The following is a 7,021-nucleotide window of genomic DNA, read 5'->3' as shown; positions in this document are numbered from 1 at the left end:
AACAGCCGGATCTCAGCTCACTGCAAGCTCTGCCTCCCGGGTTTATGCCATTCTCCTGCCTCAGCCTCCTGAGTAGCTGGGACTACAGGCGGCCGCCACCTCGCCCGGCTAGTTTTTTGTGTTTTTTAGTAGAGACAGGGTTTCACCATGTTAGCCAGGATGGTCTCGATCTCCTGACCTCGTGATCCACCCGTCTTGGCCTCCCAAAGTGCTGGGATTACAGGCTTGAGCCACTGCGCCCAGCCGAACCCATTTATTTTACTCATATTTTCTTTTTTATATATGCAAAAGCACAATAAACAACCAAAGTCTATGTCTAACTAAATTTAAAAGAGCTCTTTATAATGAGTTTACAACAAAAATTCTAAATGTGAAGGAAATACTATAGTTTAATAGCTAGCTCTTTTTCTTCTTTGTGGTACATAGAATAGTGATGCATCCTTGAATTATAAAACAACAAAAGTACATGAATATTTTTAACTCTAACTTTGCCACTGATTAAAATGTGTGACCTTGGGCAAGTCCTGTGAACACGTTTTCCTCATTAGTAAGACTGGATGACAATATCTCCTGTGCAGAGCTGTTGGTGTTATCAAACCCCAAATTTTAGGTTCATGTACCTGATACACAGCAAACCAAACACTGACACATCAGCACTTAGAAGCAGAGAAAAGTTTATTTGATTTGGCTAAAACAAGAAGGCAGGAGAAGCAGTCTCTCAAATCTAATCTGCCTTTTAACATAACTGGGGGCTTTTATGAGCAAAGCATGTATGCAGAAGATGGGTTCCCCCAGTAATCAAAGCTGTTTGAGTTCCTCTGCCGAAACAAACTCCTAGATGCTATCAAGGAGGTCTGCATGACCTAAGGGTCCTTGTTCTTTGAAAGAAAAACAGTTCGTCAATCTTGCAGGCAGCGCTGGGGGTTAGGATAGGAAGTCAATCAATTACTAGTGACTTCTCTTGTGCAATCAAGCATGCATGGAGGAAGAAAAGGACAAGGAAATAAGCAAAGTGAACATCTTATGATCTTTATAATAAAGGCTCAATCACATTGGGAGGATTAAAACATCATTGTAACAATAATACCAGTACCAACGACATTTAAGCCATTGTGTCTACTTGTCAGGCACCGCACTGTCAAATACCAGCAGCGAGTCTGGCACAAAACAGATGCTCAGTAAACGGTAGCTATTGAATCAGGGCCACACATTTAATTGATATTATGATCAAGATGTTCAAGAAAAAAAATACTATTATTTAATGTGGAATAAGTCTAGTCTTTCTCTTGAGCTCCCACCTGCTGGTTAGGAGGCAAAAATGTTACTTGGATCCTGTTTAGAATATTCTCAGATTTGATCCCTCAAATTGTATCAGTCTTACTTATGCACCTGTCCTGTTGGCCGTCCTTGTGCTGCCCCTGACACCGGCCTGCTCCCTAAGGCAATGTGGGGAGAGGAACATATACATTCCAACGTGCTGTAAGGATAGAGATCCTGGCCCGTCCCTGTGAAGCAGGAGAATAGGACCTGGAGGCCAGGAACATAAGGCTGATCCACGCTGACTTCCTAGAACAAAATCAAATGGAATATGAATGGCTTTGTAACCGCACTTCATCCCTTCCAGTTACACCATTTACACTTTGTAATTTCATATTTATCCTCTCCATTTACATCAACTGCACACCTGGTGATATCCTCTCCATTTACATAGACCACACAGACCAAGTGACATCCTCTCCATTTACACTTGGTAACTTCACATCCGTCCTCTCCATTTACATAAACCGCATACACCAAATAACATCCTCTCCATTTACATAGCGCACATTCCGAGTAAATGACTTGTAACTTCTCTTCATTGTCTTCATTGACACAGAACATATAACAAGTAACCAGTGGAAAATGTCTAGAGAGTATTGAAACCCCAGAAGATTCCGTAACCGGGGCTCATGAGCCCCTATGCGCCGGCCTACTCCCGCACTATGGAGTGTACTTTCGTTTTCAGTAAACCTGTGTTTTTGCTTTCCTCACCTTGTGCATTCTGTCCAATTCTTTGTTCAAGACGCCAAGAACCTGGACACCTTCCACCAGTAACATATGGATGTGCCGCTGGCATGCATGGGTCCCCACAGTCACCTCTCCCCCTGGAGCCCCTGGGGGCCAGGGTAACTCTCAGTCTGATCTTGGAGCTTGTTAGGGGTGCAGGATCCCTCCTGGATTGCCATTGCTGTCACCTCCAGCCAGCCCATTGGCCTGAGTGTCACCTTCCCTTGCCCAGGGCAGGCCCTTGGGCAGTTCATTCAGTCTCTGTACCACTCAGGAGAAAGCGAAAACTTAAGGTTCCTCAGCTGACTCTCCTGGCACCTTTCTGAAGGTGGGCTCCAGGACCAGAGGCAACAGCTCCCTCCTTGCCATGAATATCCTTATGGTTCCAACACCCTATCTTCCAGCCTTGGGTCCAGGAAGAAGAATCAGAAGACAAGCTTCTGCCTCATTGGCCTTCCAACCTCTAACACCTCCTCCTTTCTCTCCCATGACTCTCCAGGTTCCCATGGGGCTGGCTTCTCTCCCAGAGCCTCCCTGACTCCACTCCCAGTGGTGGCCTGGCCTTCCCCAAGCAGACCGCGGGGATCCCTAAGATCCTCTAGGCTTTGCCCTTTATGTGCTAATGGGGGAGACAAAGGAATCCCAGCACTTCTCTTCTCAAAGCTTTCAAAACCAGGTCTCACACAGCCTCTCCTGCCTTGGGGCAATAAGCCTTCTGGCTCCCCTGGAGGGAGCAGCTGCAAGAAAACCTAATTCAAAGCAAGAAGTGAAAATGCAGTGGTTTAAATTTACAGAAAGATTCTCTCTCGTTTGTACATTATTATAATTATGGCCCTGGGAATTGGGTGAGGTCTCCAGAGCTTCAGTACACGCTTCAGGCAGAGCATTTGCAAATTCATGGTCTTAAATCCCTAGGACAGCAAGACATGAAGGAAAGTCAGGGAAGCAGAAGTCCTTAGCAGACCTGGGTCCTGAACTCTCCAGAGCTCATGGATCTTCTTGGATAATGAAATTCAGGGGTTGGAAGAGGCTATTTCTAAGGGAGGGCTTTCAACTCCGAGAGTCTCTGGCCAAAGGTTCTAATTCCATGTACTTCCAATTTTTGATTAAAGCTGCCAAATACAATCACGATTTTAAAATTCAGGGTACTTAAGGAGTTTAGGATCCTAGGTTCTGCCAGAGTAACCCTCTGCAGGGATGTGGAATGGCTGCATCCATCTGCCCAGGAGAAAGAGGGATGGGTACTGGGGAGGGTTCGTTAGCAGGAAACTCTCCAGGGCAGATGAACGCGAGGACAGAGCCCAGCTGAAGGGAACCAACGGGGAGCAGGAAAATCCAGAGCAAGATGGCAGACGTGAGGAACTGAGTGGGGTCAGCCAGGGAGTCTCACCAGCAAGTACAGAACCAGCTTTTGTCCCTTGCCATGCTCAGCAAGCCAGGAGCACATCGATCTGCTACAATAGCTGCCTAGGGATTTTCTGCCTCCATTCCTGGCCACTCCAATCACTTCCCCACCCTACAGCCAGAGAACTCACCACCTTTTGGGATCTTCCCATTGATCAGGATAAAGACCATGGTTGACAAGGCCTTGCAGGGTCAATGCCCAGCTGTTCTCAACCCTGACTGCATATAGGAATCATGCTGGTCCAATCCCAAGGATTCTGATTCAGTTAGTCTGGGATGAGGTCCCAGCATCAGTATATATGTGTGTATATATACCAGTATATATAATATACTAATACATATTTACATATACTGATATATATACACACATATATACTGATATATTTTATCAGTATATAGTTTTATAATATATAGTTATATTAATATATAACTATATATTAATAAAATATATAAACATATCCATATATTATGTATATGTGTATGTTTATATATACTGATATATTAAATATATAATATTTATACTGATATATATTTATATCAGTATAAACATATTAAATATATTATATATCAATATATACAAACTATATGTTTTTATATATATTTAATCTCCAGGTGATTCTAACTTGCCTTAAGGATTGAGAGCCCCTTGCTTTGGCCCTGCAAACTTCAACCTTATCTCATGACAGTCCCCCTCTCATTTTCTTTGTGGCACAGCAACATTGCCCACTTTGCCCCAGTCTTTTTTTTTTTTGAGACGGAGTCTCACTCTGTCACCCAGGCTGGAGTTCAGTGACGCAATCCTGGCCCACTGCAAGCTCTGCCTCCCGGGTTCACGCCATTCTCCTGCCTCAGCCTCCCGAGTAGCTGAGACTACAGGCACCCGCCACCACGCCCGGCTAATTTTGTTTTTGTATTTTTAGTAGAGACGAGGTTTCACCGTGTTAGCCAGGATGGTCTCCATCTCCTGACCTTTCGATCCGCTCGCCTCGGCTTCCCAAAGTGCTGGGATTATAGGCGTGAGCCACCACACCTGGCCTGCCCCCGTACTTCTAATATGTCAGTCTGCCTTTCCCTTGGGCCACTGCACTTGTGTATCTCCTATGCCCGGAAAGCCTAGTCATTTCTCATACCTTGACTCAAACACCCCTTCTGGTGGGACGCCTTCCCTGGCCTGCTGGACTAGACTGTGCTATCCTCTTACACGCTGTATCCTCCAGGGTCCAGTTAGGAAAACAGAAGCAACTTTAGGTGTTTCAAGTAGAAAGAATTTAAATCCTAGAAGTTGGTTACACGAGTGAGGAAAATGGTGAGGAAAATGCTGTAGCAATGACAGTGAACTGCTGTCACCCCTGAGGCTGGAAGGATAACAGACATTTGCCAGGAGCTAGAAGCTGGGGCAGCCTGGTAGGAGCTAGAATACAGTGAGAGCTGCCCCCTGGGGATGGAACCACAGAGGGAGGGTCTTTCTGAGGAGACATACAGCCAAGGAACAGATACAGCCATTGCGGGAGATGCCAACCAAAGCCGAGAGAGAGAGTGAGAGAAAGAAAACACCCAGGTTTCTTCCTTCCTTCCACCTTTGAGTCTCCCACCAGTGCTTCCCATTAGCTCAAACTACCAAGAACCCAGAGGGCAAAGGAGCCCGGGAAATCTGATTCTACATGATACCGAGCAAAGCCGATGTTCCAGCTGGCTGCGTCTGTTACAGTAGGTAGTCAGGCAGACATAAGCAGGGCAGGAGAGGGCTCCTCCCAACCAGGAATGTCAGATGAGGGTCAGGTGATGGTCAGGTGGTCATTAACTGTCTCTCTAAAATAATAATTGGTTACAGCCAGCACCAGGGAAAGGCAGTCTCCCAACAGATAGAAACACCTGAAACTGATGATCAGCAGCTTCCCAATAAGGTCTCAGGAGTTGGAGGCGTGGGCTCAGCATGAACACTGAGAGGCAAAATGGTGGAGTTTAACTGGTATATGACCTTACTCTAGAAACACTCAGCTGGTAAGGGAAGAACGCCTTAAGCCAACATGCACGCAACTCCAGTAAACACACTGCGCATGTTCCTGTCCCAAGTGCTGGTAGACGGCTGCGCATGCAGACAGCCCACCCCAGGGAAGAATCAGGGGAGAAGAGACGTAGACCCCACAAGCTTGCCAACACATAAAACCCCAGGTCAAGAGTCAAACCATGCACTTGAATCAAGTCACCCACTTGGCCCTCTTTCAAGTGTATTTTACTTTCTTTCATTCCTGCTCTAGAACTTTTATTTTTATTATTTTTATTTTATTTATTGATTGAGATGGAGTCTCCCTCTGTTGCCCAGGCTGGAGGGCAATGGTGCAATCTCTGCTCACTGCAGCCTCCGCCTCCTGGATTCAAGCGATTCTCCTGTCTCAGCCTCCTGAGTAGCTGGGATTACAGGTGCCTACCACCACGCCCAGATAATTTTTGTATTTTTAATAGAGATGGGGTTTCACCATGTTGGCCATGGTTGGCCAGGCTGGTCTGGAACTCCTGACCTCAAGTGATCTGCCCACCTCGGCCTCCCCTAGGATTTCAGGTGTGAGCCACCTTGCCTGGCCTGCTCTAAAACTTTTAAATAAATTTTCACTCCTGCTCTAAAATTTGCCTCAGTCTCTCACTCTGCCTTATGCCCCTCAACTGAATTCTTTCTTCTGAGGAGGCAAGAATTGAGGTTGCTGCTGACCTGTATAATTTTACTGCTACTAACACATCAAACCACTGCAAAACTGAGTTGCCTAAAACAATTTATGATTATCACTCATGGTTCTGTGGGTTGATGTGGCTCAGTTAAGGAAGTAAGTTCTCACTTGGGCTCTCTCACATGGTTTCAGTCATATGGCGGCCGAGGTGCAGTCACCTGAAGGCTCAAGTGGGCCTGCTGTCGAAGTTGGTGCAGACACAATGCTGTCAGTTGACACTGGCTGTCAGCTGGAAGCTCAGCTGGAGCTATAGGAACCAAAAGTCCCACACATGGCCTTTGTATGGGCTTGGGGCTATCTCACAGCATGGTGGCTGGATTCCCAAAGGGTATATATCAACAGCAAGCTTTGCAGGAGACTCAGGTGGCGGTTATAAAGCTTCTTATGACCTAGCCTTGGATATCATCATTTGTATCTATTGGTCAAAGCATAAACTGGATTCAAGGAGTTAGAAGAAGAGACTTCACTTCTCGATGGGAAAGTATCATGTGCATACAGGTAAAATAATTAATAATGGTTATCTTTGGAGGCAAGCTAGCATCATCCAGCCTCTAGCCACTATTTACGTTCTTTTCACATGCAAAATTGATTCACTGCCTCCAAAGACATCCAAACTTTCAGTCCACTACGGCAGAAGGTTCAGGCTTACGGTCCAGGACCTCATCGTAGAGATCAAGTGCAGGTGTGGATGAGGCTCTTCAGGTACCACTTCTCAGGTGCAGTTCCTCTCAATCTAAAAACATGAAAATGACACAATCATGTCTCCCCTCATGTACCACTGCTAGCACACAATGGGGAGAGAGTAAAAGGATAAATAAAATAGCATTCCCGCCGGGCGCGGTGGCTCA

At 45.9% G+C, this 7,021-nt stretch overlaps 1 long non-coding RNA gene across 1 annotated transcript in view; it reads right to left on the bottom strand.

The window, feature by feature from the left end:
* Nucleotides 1-325: 325 nt before the first annotated feature.
* The window catches only part of LOC108519092 (uncharacterized), an 8,448-nt gene continuing 1,752 nt past the window's right edge, over nt 326-7,021 (bottom strand). Inside the window, exon 2 of the long non-coding RNA XR_001882523.1 lies at nt 326-1,566. This is a non-coding gene — a long non-coding RNA (uncharacterized LOC108519092). The remainder of the gene's footprint in view (nt 1,567-7,021) is intronic.

Source organism: Rhinopithecus bieti, unplaced genomic scaffold (genome assembly GCF_001698545.2).
Source record: "Rhinopithecus bieti isolate Rb0 unplaced genomic scaffold, ASM169854v2 scaffold_41913, whole genome shotgun sequence".
NCBI classification, from domain to species: Eukaryota; Metazoa; Chordata; class Mammalia; order Primates; family Cercopithecidae; genus Rhinopithecus; species Rhinopithecus bieti.
Note: the sequence above shows the minus strand (reverse complement) of the source record. Positions and strands in the feature narration are given on the sequence as shown.